The sequence below is a fragment of the Budorcas taxicolor genome, chromosome 22, assembly GCF_023091745.1.
Source record: "Budorcas taxicolor isolate Tak-1 chromosome 22, Takin1.1, whole genome shotgun sequence".
Classification (NCBI taxonomy): Eukaryota; Metazoa; Chordata; class Mammalia; order Artiodactyla; family Bovidae; genus Budorcas; species Budorcas taxicolor.
This window is the reverse complement of record NC_068931.1, coordinates 64,718-76,507: the sequence shown is the minus strand read 5'-3', so window position 1 is coordinate 76,507 and position 11,790 is coordinate 64,718.

Genomic DNA, 11,790 nt, shown 5'->3' with positions numbered 1-11,790 from the left:
AAGAGTTCCTGGCGTTCCCGTCGCATCTCAAGAGGAGGCCCTCTCAACAGGAACGGCGAGAGGAACTCCAGGGTCGTGCCACCATTCCAAGAGTCCCCCAGATGTCTCAGTCCATTCCAGAGGAACCTCTTTTCCCTTCACCTGCTCGTCTTTCACGCCGAGGATCGACTCCCACCAAGGTGGCACGTGGCACAGCCCTGTGGGAAAGCCTCGTGGGAAAGCCTCGAGGGACAGCCTCGAGGGAAAGCCACAGATCCCTTGATCCACGTGACAGGAAGCGTGACACTACTGCTGCAGCTCGGGAGGAAAGCGCACGTGCATGCCCCCACTCGAGACGAGGCCTGACTCCCCTGGGGAGACTCAGAAGCACCCCAAGATCCATGGCAACACTGGAGAGGAATCCTCAGGTTCCGGCCCCGACTCCACACAAGGACTGAGGCCCCGGCATGGACGGGAGAGGAATCCCGAGAGGTCCCCTAGCAACTCGCATGGGGACTGGCCTTTCCTGAGGCCACCAGAGCGGGTCCCTGAGGTCCCCGTCGTAACTCGAGAAGACCTGCCGCAACTCGAGAAAATCCAGGAGGTTCTCCCCTCCAGGAGAGATGAGGCCCATTTCCGCTGAGGCGTCTCGAGGCTGATCACACCTCACCTCTGGAACTTCGAAAGGCTCCTTCACACCCTTGGTGCAAATCAAGAAGTTCCCCGACATACCCGTCTCCACTCGAGAGGAATCACGAGGGTCCCGCCCACATCTAGAGGAGCCCCGTTTCCGCCTCATAGCTCGAGATGAGGGATCCTTTCTCTGCTTCTTCGGGAAAGAGTTCCCGGCGTTCCCGTCGCATCTCAAGAGGAGGCCCTCTCAACAGGAACGGCGAGAGGAACTCCAGGGTCGTGCCACCATTCCAAGAGTCCCCCAGATGTCTCAGTCCATTCCAGAGGAACCTCTTTTCCCTTCACCGGCTCGTCTTTCACGCCGAGGATCGACTCACACCAAGGTGGCACGTGGCACAGCCCAGTGGGAAAGCCTCGTAGGAAAGCCTCGAGGGACAGCCTGGAGGGAAAGCCACAGATCCCTTGATCCACCTGACAGGAAGCATGACACTGCTGCTGCAGCTCGGGAGGAAAGCGCACATGCATGCCCCCACTCGAGACGAGGCCTGACTCCCCTGGGGAGACTCAGAAGCACCCCAAGATCCATGGCAACACTGGAGAGGAATCCTCAGGTTCCGGCCCCGACTCCACACAAGGACTGAGGCCCCGGCATGGACGGGAGAGGAATCCCGAGAGGTCCCCTAGCAACTCGCATGGGGACTGGCCTTTCTGAGGCCACCAGAGCGGGTCCCTGAGGTCCCCGTCGTAACACGAGAAGACCTGCCGCAACTCGAGAAAATCCAGGAGGTTCTCCCCTCCAGGCGAGATGAGGCCCATTTCCGCTGAGGCGTCTCGAGGCTGATCACACCTCCCCTCTAGAACTTCAAAAGGCTCCTTCACACCCTTGGTGCAAATCAAGAAGTTCCCCGACATACCCGTCTCCACTCGAGAGGAATCACGAGGGTCCCGCCCCCATCCAGAGGAGCCCCGTTTCCGCCTCGTAGCTCGAGATGAGGGATCCTTTCCCTGCTTCGTCGGGACAGAGTTCCTGGCGTTCCCGTCGCATCTCAAGAGGAGGCCCTCTCAACAGGAACGGCGAGAGGAACTCCAGGGTCGTGCCACCATTCCAAGAGTCCCCCAGATGTCTCAGTCCATTCCAGAGGAACCTCTTTTCCCTTCACCGGCTGGTCTTTCACGCCGAGGATCGACTCACACCAATGTGGCACGTGGCACAGCCCTGTGGGAAAGCCTCGTGGGAAAGCCCCCATCGGAAGCCTCGAGGGAATCCACAGATCCCTTGATCCACGTGACAGGAAGCGAGACACTACTGCTGCAGCTCGGGAGGAAAGCGCACGTGCATGCCCCCACTCGAGACGAGGCCTGACTCCCCTGGGGAGACTCAGAAGCACCCCAAGATCCATGGCAACACTGGAGAGGAATCCTCAGGTTCCGACTCCGACTCCACACAAGGACTGAGGCCCCGGCATGGACGGGAGAGGAATCCCGAGAGGTCCCCTAGCAACTCGCATGGGGACTGGCCTTTCCTGAGGCCACCAGAGCGGGTCCCTGAGGTCCCCGTCGTAACTCGAGAAGACCTGCCGCAACTCGAGAAAATCCAGGAGGTTCTCCCCTCCAGGCGAGATGAGGCCCATTTCCGCTGAGGCGTCTCGAGGCTGATCACACCTCCCCTCTGGAACTTCGAAAGGGTCCTTCACACCCTTGGTGCAACTCAAGAAGTTCCCCGACATTGCCGTCTCCACTCGAGAGGAATCACGAGGGTCCCGCCCACATCCAGAGGAGCCCCGTTTCCGCCTCGTAGCTCGAGATGAGGGATCCTTTCCCTGCTTCGTCGGGAAAGAGTTCCCGGCGTTCCCGTCGCATCTCAAGAGGAGGCCCTCTCAACAGGAACGGCGAGAGGAACTCCAGGGTCGTGCCACCATTCCAAGAGTCCCCCAGATGTCTCAGTCCATTCCAGAGGAAACTCTTTTCCCTTCACCGGCTCGTCTTTCACGCCGAGGATCGACTCAAACCAAGGTGGCACGTGGCACAGCCTGAGGGAAAGCCTCGTGGGAAAGGCTCGAGGGACAGCCTCGAGGGAAAGCCACAGATCCCTTGATCCACGTAACAGGAAGCGTGACACTACTGCTGCAGCTCGGGAGGAAAGCGCACGTGCATGCCCCCACTCGAGACGAGGCTGACTCCCCTGGGGAGACTCAGAAGCACCCAAGATCCATGGCAACACTGGAGAGGAATCCTCAGGTTCCGGCCCCGACTCCACACAAGGACTGAGGCCCCAGCATGGACGGGAGAGGAATCCCGAGAGGTCCCCTAGCAACTCGCATGGGGACTGGCCTTTCCTGAGGCCACCAGAGCGGGTCCCTGAGGTCCCCGTCGTAACTCGAGAAGACCTGCCGCAACTCGAGAAAATCCGGGAGGTTCTCCCCTCCAGGCGAGATGAGGCCCATTTCCGCTGAGGCGTCTCGAGGCTGATCACACCTCCCCTCTGGAACTTCGAAAGGGTCCTTCACACCCTTGTGCAAATCAAGAAGTTCCCCCGACATAGCCGTCTCCACTCGAGAGGAATCACGAGGGTCCCGCCCCCATCCAGAGGAGCCCCGTTTCCCGCCTCGTAGCTCGAGATGAGGGATCCTTTCCCTGCTTCGTCGGGAAAGAGTTCCTGGCGTTCCCGTCGCATCTCAAGAGGAGGCCATCTCAACAGGAACGGCGAGAGGAAACTCCAGGGTCGTGCCACCATTCCAAGAGTCCCCCAGATGTCTCAGTCCATTCCAGAGGAACCTCTTTTCCCTTCACCGGCACGTCCTTTTCACGCCGAGGATCAACTCCCACCAAGGTGGCACGTGGCACAGCCCTGTGGAAAGCCTCGTGGGAAAGCCTCGAGGGACAGCCTCGAGGGAAAGCCACAGATCCCTTGATCCACGTGACAGGAAGCGTGACACTACTGGTGCAGCTCGAGAGGAAAGCGCACGTGCATGCCCCCACTCGAGACGAGGCCTGACTCCCCTGGGAGACTCAGAAGCCACCCCAAGATCCATGGCAACACTGGAGAGGAATCCTCAGGTTCCGGCCCCGACTCCACACAAGGACTGAGGCCCCGGCATGGACGGGAGAGGAATCCCGAGAGGTCCCCTAGCAACTCGCATGGGGACTGGCCTTTCCTGAGCCAACCAGAGCGGGTCCCTGAGGTCCCCGTCGTAACTCGAGAAGACCTGCGGCAACTCGAGAAAATCCGGGAGGTTCTCCCCTCCAGGCGAGATGAGGCCTATTTCCGCTGAGGAGTCTCGAGGCTGATCACACCTCCCCTCTGGAACTTCAAAAGGGTCCTTCACACCCTTGGTGCAAATCAAGAAGTTCCCCGACATAGCCGTCTCCACTCGAGAGGAATCACGAGGGTCCCGCCCCCATCCAGAGGAGCCCCGTTTCCGCCTCGTAGCTCGAGATGAGGGATCCTTTCCCTGCTTCGTCGGGAAAGAGTTCCTGGCGTTCCCGTCGCATCTCAAGAGGAGGCCCTCTCAACAGGAACGGCGAGAGGAACTCCAGGGTCGTGCCACCATTCCAAGAGTCCCCCAGATGTCTCAGTCCATTCCAGAGGAACCTCTTTTCCCTTCACCGGCTCGTCTTTCACGCCGAGGATCGACTCCCACCAAGGTGGCACGTGGCACAGCCCTGTGGGAAAGCCTCGTGGGAAAGCCTCGAGGGACAGCCTCGAGGGAAAGCCACAGATCCCTTGATCCACGTGACAGGAAGCGTGACACTACTGCTGCAGCTCGGGAGGAAAGCGCACGTGCATGCCCCCACTCGAGACGAGGCCTGACTCCCCTGGGGAGACTCAGAAGCACCCCAAGATCCATGGCAACACTGGAGAGGAATCCTCAGGTTCCGGCCCCGACTCCACACAAGGACTGAGGCCCCGGCATGGACGGGAGAGGAATCCCGAGAGGTCCCCTAGCAACTCGCATGGGGACTGGCCTTTCCTGAGGCCACCAGAGCGGGTCCCTGAGGTCCCCGTCGTAACTCGAGAAGACCTGCCGCAACTCGAGAAAATCCAGGAGGTTCTCCCCTCCAGGAGAGATGAGGCCCATTTCCGCTGAGGCGTCTCGAGGCTGGTCACACCTCCCCTCTGGAACTTCGAAAGGGTCCTTCACACCCTTGGTGCAAATCTAGAAGTTCCCCGACATACCCGTCTCCACTCGAGAGGAATCACGAGGGTCTCGCCCACATCCAGAGGAGCCCCGTTTCCGCCTCGTAGCTCGAGATGAGGGATCCTTTCCCTGCTTCGTCGGGAAAGAGTTCCCGGTGTTCCCTTCGCATCTCAAGAGGAGGCCCTCTCAACAGGAACGTCGAGAGGAACTCCAGCGTTGTGCCACCTTTCCAAGAGTCCCCAAATATCTCAGTCCATTCCAGACTAACCTCTTTTCCCTTCACCGGCTCGTCTTTCACGCCGATGATCGACTCACACCAAGGTGGCACGTGGCACAGCCCTGTGGGAAAGCCTCGTGGGAAAGCCTCGAGGGACAGCCTCGAGGGAAAGCCACAGATCCCTTGATCCACGTGACAGGAAGCGTGACACTACTGCTGCAGCTCGGGAGGAAAGCGCACGTGCATGCCCCCACTCGAGACGAGGCCTGACTCCCCTGGGGAGACTCAGAAGCACCCCAAGATCCATGGCAACACTGGAGAGGAATCCTCAGGTTCCGGCCCCGAATCCACACAAGATCTTAGGCTCCGGCATGGACGGGAGAGGAATCCCGAGAGGTCCCCTAGCAACTCGCATGGGGACTGGCCTTTCCTGAGGCCACCAGAGCGGGTCCCTGAGGTCCCCGTCGTAACTCGAGAAGACCTGCCGCAACTCGAGAAAATCCAGGAGGTTCTCCCCTCCAGGCGAGATGAGGCCCATTTCCGCTGAGGCGTCTCGAGGCTGATCACACCTCCCCTCTGGAACTTCGAAAGGGTCCTTCACACCCTTGGTGCAACTCAAGAAGTTCCCCGACATTGCCGTCTCCACTCGAGAGGAATCACGAGGGTCCCGCCCACATCCAGAGGAGCCCCGTTTCCGCCTCGTAGCTCGAGATGAGGGATCCTTTCCCTGCTTCGTCGGGAAAGAGTTCCCGGCGTTCCCGTCGCATCTCAAGAGGAGGCCCTCTCAACAGGAACGGCGAGAGGAACTCCAGGGTCGTGCCACCATTCCAAGAGTCCCCCAGATGTCTCAGTCCATTCCAGAGGAAACTCTTTTCCCTTCACCGGCTCGTCTTTCACGCCGAGGATCGACTCAAACCAAGGTGGCACGTGGCACAGCCCTGAGGGAAAGCCTCGTGGGAAAGGCTCGAGGGACAGCCTCGAGGGAAAGCCACAGATCCCTTGATCCACGTGACAGGAAGCGTGACACTACTGCTGCAGCTCGGGAGGAAAGCGCACGTGCATGCCCCCACTCGAGACGAGGCCTGACTCCCCTGGGGAGACTCAGAAGCACCCCAAGATCCATGGCAACACTGGAGAGGAATCCTCAGGTTCCGGCCCCGACTCCACACAAGGACTGAGGCCCCGGCATGGACGGGAGAGGAATCCCGAGAGGTCCCCTAGCAACTCGCATGGGGACTGGCCTTTCCTGAGGCCACCAGAGCGGGTCCCTGAGGTCCCCGTCGTAACTCGAGAAGACCTGCCGCAACTCGAGAAAATCCGGGAGGTTCTCCCCTCCAGGCGAGATGAGGCCCATTTCCGCTGAGGCGTCTCGAGGCTGATCACACCTCCCCTCTGGAACTTCGAAAGGGTCCTTCACACCCTTGGTGCAAATCAAGAAGTTCCCCGACATAGCCGTCTCCACTCGAGAGGAATCACGAGGGTCCCGCCCCCATCCAGAGGAGCCCCGTTTCCGCCTCGTAGCTCGAGATGAGGGATCCTTTCCCTGCTTCGTCGGGAAAGAGTTCCTGGCGTTCCCGTCGCATCTCAAGAGGAGGCCATCTCAACAGGAACGGCGAGAGGAACTCCAGGGTCGTGCCACCATTCCAAGAGTCCCCCAGATGTCTCAGTCCATTCCAGAGGAACCTCTTTTCCCTTCACCGGCACGTCTTTCACGCCGAGGATCAACTCCCACCAAGGTGGCACGTGGCACAGCCCTGTGGGAAAGCCTCGTGGGAAAGCCTCGAGGGACAGCCTCGAGGGAAAGCCACAGATCCCTTGATCCACGTGACAGGAAGCGTGACACTACTGGTGCAGCTCGAGAGGAAAGCGCACGTGCATGCCCCCACTCGAGACGAGGCCTGACTCCCCTGGGGAGACTCAGAAGCACCCCAAGATCCATGGCAACACTGGAGAGGAATCCTCAGGTTCCGGCCCCAACTCCACACAAGGACTGAGGCCCCGGCATGGACGGGAGAGGAATCCCGAGAGGTCCCCTAGCAACTCGCATGGGGACTGGCCTTTCCTGAGGCCACCAGAGCGGGTCCCTGAGGTCCCCGTCGTAACTCGAGAAGACCTGCGGCAACTCGAGAAAATCCGGGAGGTTCTCCCCTCCAGGCGAGATGAGGCCTATTTCCGCTGAGGAGTCTCGAGGCTGATCACACCTCCCCTCTGGAACTTCAAAAGGGTCCTTCACACCCTTGGTGCAAATCAAGAAGTTCCCCGACATAGCCGTCTCCACTCGAGAGGAATCACGAGGGTCCCGCCCCCATCCAGAGGAGCCCCGTTTCCGCCTCGTAGCTCGAGATGAGGGATCCTTTCCCTGCTTCGTCGGGAAAGAGTTCCTGGCGTTCCCGTCGCATCTCAAGAGGAGGCCCTCTCAACAGGAACGGCGAGAGGAACTCCAGGGTCGTGCCACCATTCCAAGAGTCCCCCAGATGTCTCAGTCCATTCCAGAGGAACCTCTTTTCCCTTCACCGGCTCGTCTTTCACGCCGAGGATCGACTCCCACCAAGGTGGCACGTGGCACAGCCCTGTGGGAAAGCCTCGTGGGAAAGCCTCGAGGGACAGCCTCGAGGGAAAGACACAGATCCCTTGATCCACGTGACAGGAAGCGTGACACTACTGCTGCAGCTCGGGAGGAAAGCGCACGTGCATGCCCCCACTTGAGACGAGGCCTGACTCCCCTGGGGAGACTCAGAAGCACCCCAAGATCCATGGCAACACTGGAGAGGAATCCTCAGGTTCCGGCCCCGACTCCACACAAGGACTGAGGCCCCGGCATGGACGGGAGAGGAATCCCGAGAGGTCCCCTAGCAACTCGCATGGGGACTGGCCTTTCCTGAGGCCACCAGAGCGGGTCCCTGAGGTCCCCGTCGTAACTCGAGAAGACCTGCCGCAACTCGAGAAAATCCAGGAGGTTCTCCCCTCCAGGAGAGATGAGGCCCATTTCCGCTGAGGCGTCTCGAGGCTGATCACACCTCCCCTCTGGAACTTCGAAAGGCTCCTTCACACCCTTGGTGCAAATCAAGAAGATCCCCAACATAGCCGTCTCCACTCGAGAGGAATCACGAGGGTCCCGCCCACATCCAGAGGAGCCCCGTTTCCGCCTCGTAGCTCGAGATGAGGGATCCTTTCCCTGCTTCGTCGGGAAAGAGTTCCCGGCGTTCCCGTCGCATCTGAAGAGGAGGCCCTCTCAACAGGAACGGCGAGAGGAACTCCAGGGTCGTGCCACCATTCCAAGGGTCCCCCAGATGTCTCAGTCCAATCCAGAGGAACCTCTTTTCCCTTCACCGGCTCGTCTTTCACGCCAAGGATCGACTCATACCAAGTGGCACGTGGCACAGCCCTGTGGGAAAGCCTCGTGGGAAAGCCTCGAGGGACAGCCTCGAGGGAAAGCCACAGATCCCTTGATCCACGTGACAGGAAGCGTGACACTACTGCTGCAGCTCGGGAGGAAAGCGCACGTGCATGCCCCCACTCGAGACGAGGCCTGACTCCCCTGGGGAGACTCAGAAGCACCCCAAGATCCATGGCAACACTGGAGAGGAATCCTCAGGTTCCGGCCCCGACTCCACACAAGGACTGAGGCCCCGGCATGGACGGGAGAGGAATCCCGAGAGGTCCCCTAGCAACTCGCATGGGGACTGGCCTTTCCTGAGGCCACCAGAGCGGGTCCCTGAGGTCCCCGTCGTAACTCGAGAAGACCTGCCGCAACTCGAGAAAATCCAGGAGGTTCTCCCCTCCAGGCGAGATGAGGCCCATTTCCGCTGAGGCGTCTCGAGGCTGATCACACCTCCCCTCTGGAACTTCGAAAGGGTCCTTCACACCCTTGGTGCAAATCTAGAAGTTCCCCGACATACCCGTCTCCACTCGAGAGGAATCACGAGGGTCTCGCCCACATCCAGAGGAGGCCCGTTTCCGCCTCGTAGCTCGAGATGAGGGATCCTTTCCCTGCTTCGTCGGGAAAGAGTTCCCGGTGTTCCCCTCGCATCTCAAGAGGAGGCCCTCTCAACAGGAACGTCGAGAGGAACTCCAGCGTTGTGCCACCTTTCCAAGAGTCCCCAAATATCTCAGTCCATTCCAGAGGAACCTCTTTTCCCTTCACCGGCTCGTCTTTCACGCCGATGATCGACTCACACCAAGGTGGCACGTGGCACAGCCCTGTGGGAAAGCCTCGTGGGAAAGCCTCGAGGGACAGCCTCGAGGGAAAGCCACAGATCCCTTGATCCACGTGACAGGAAGCGTGACACTACTGCTGCAGCTCAGGAGGAAAGCGCACGTGCATGCCCCCACTCGAGACGAGGCCTGACTCCCCTGGGGAGACTCAGAAGCACCCCAAGATCCATGGCAACACTGGAGAGGAATCCTCAGGTTCCGGCCCCGAATCCACACAAGATCTTAGGCTCCGGCATGGACGGGAGAGGAATCCCGAGAGGTCCCCTAGCAACTCGCATGGGGACTGGCCTTTCCTGAGGCCACCAGAGCGGGTCCCTGAGGTCCCCGTCGTAACTCGAGAAGACCTGCCGCAACTCGAGATAATCCGGGAGGTTCTCCCCTCCAGGCGAGATGAGGCCCATTTCCGCTGAGGCGTCTCGACAAGGCTGATCACACCTCCCCTCTGGAACTTCGAAAGGGTCCTTCACACCCTTGGTGCAAATCAAGAAGTTCCCCGACATACCCGTCTCCACTCGAGAGGAATCACGAGGGTCCCGCCCACATCCAGAGGAGCCCCGTTTCCGCCTCGTAGCTCGAGATGAGGGATCCTTTCCCTGCTTCGTCGGGAAAGAGTTCCCGGCGTTCCCGTCGCATCTCAAGATGAGGCCCTCTCAACAGGAACGGCGAGAGGAACTCCAGCGTTGTGCCACCTTTCCAAGAGTCCCCAGATGTCTCAGTCCATTCCAGACGAACCTCTTTTCCCTTCACCGGCTCCTCTTTCACGCCGCGGATCGACTCACACCAAGGTGGCACGTGGCACAGCCCTGTGGGAAAGCCTCGTGGGAAAGCCTCGAGGGACAGCCTCGAGGGAAAGCCACAGATCCCTTGATCCACGTGACAGGAAGCGTGACACTACTGCTGCAGCTCGGGAGGAAAGCGCACGTGCATGCCCCCACTCGAGACGAGGCCTGACTCCCCTGGGGAGACTCAGAAGCACCCCAAGATCCATGGCAACACTGGAGAGGAATCCTCAGGTTCCGGCCCCGACTCCACACAAGGACTGAGGCCCCGGCATGGACGGGAGAGGAATCCCGAGAGGTCCCCTAGCAACTCGCATGGGGACAGGCCTTTCCTGAGGCCACCAGAGCGGGTCCCTGAGGTCCCCGTCGTAACTCGAGAAGACCTGCCGCAACTCGAGAAAATCCAGGACGTTCTCCCCTCCAGGAGAGATGAGGCCCATTTCCACAGAGGCGTCTCGAGGCTGATCACACATCCCCTCTGGAACTTCGAAAGGGTCCTTCACACCCTTGGTGCAACTCAAGAAGTTCCCCGACATTGCCGTCTCCACTCGAGAGGAATCACGAGGGTCCCGCCCACATCCAGAGGAGCCCCGTTTCCGCCTCGTAGCTCGAGATGAGGGATCCTTTCCCTGCTTCGTCGGGAAAGAGTTCCCGGCGTTCCCGTCGCATCTCAAGAGGAGGCCCTCTCAACAGGAACGGCGAGAGGAACTCCAGGGTCGTGCCACCATTCCAAGAGTCCCCCAGATGTCTCAGTCCATTCCAGAGGAACCTCTTTTCCCTTCACCGGCTCGTCTTTCACGCCGAGGATCGACTCAAACCAAGGTGGCACGTGGCACAGCCCTGAGGGAAAGCCTCGTGGGAAAGGCTCGAGGGACAGCCTCGAGGGAAAGCCACAGATCCCTTGATCCACGTGACAGGAAGCGTGACACTACTGCTGCAGCTCGGGAGGAAAGCGCACGTGCATGCCCCCACTCGAGACGAGGCCTGACTCCCCTGGGGAGACTCAGAAGCACCCCAAGATCCATGGCAACACTGGAGAGGAATCCTCAGGTTCCGGCCCCGACTCCACACAAGGACTGAGGCCCCGGCATGGACGGGAGAGGAATCCCGAGAGGTCCCCTAGCAACTCGCAAGGGGACTGGCCTTTCCTGAGGCCACCAGAGCGGGTCCCTGAGGTCCCCGTCGTAACTCGAGAAGACCTGCGGCAACTCGAGAAAATCCGGGAGGTTCTCCCCTCCAGGCGAGATGAGGCCTATTTCCGCTGAGGAGTCTCGAGGCTGATCACACCTCCCCTCTGGAACTTCGAAAGGGTCCTTCACACCCTTGGTGCAAATCAAGAAGTTCCCCGACATAGCCGTCTCCACTCGAGAGGAATCACGAGGGTCCCGCCCCCATCCAGAGGAGCCCCGTTTCCGCCTCGTAGCTCGAGATGAGGGATCCTTTCCCTGCTTCGTCGGGAAAGAGTTCCTGGCGTTCCCGTCGCATCTCAAGAGGAGGCCCTCTCAACAGGAACGGCGAGAGGAACTCCAGGGTCGTGCCACCATTCCAAGAGTCCCCCAGATGTCTCAGTCCATTCCAGAGGAACCTCTTTTCCCTTCACCGGCTCGTCTTTCACGCCGAGGATCGACTCCCACCAAGGTGGCACGTGGCACAGCCCTGTGGGAAAGCCTCGTGGGAAAGCCTCGAGGGACAGCCTCGAGGGAAAGACACAGATCCCTTGATCCACGTGACAGGAAGCGTGACACTACTGCTGCAGCTCGGGAGGAAAGCGCACGTGCATGCCCCCACTCGAGACGAGGCCTGACTCCCCTGGGGAGACTCAGAAGCA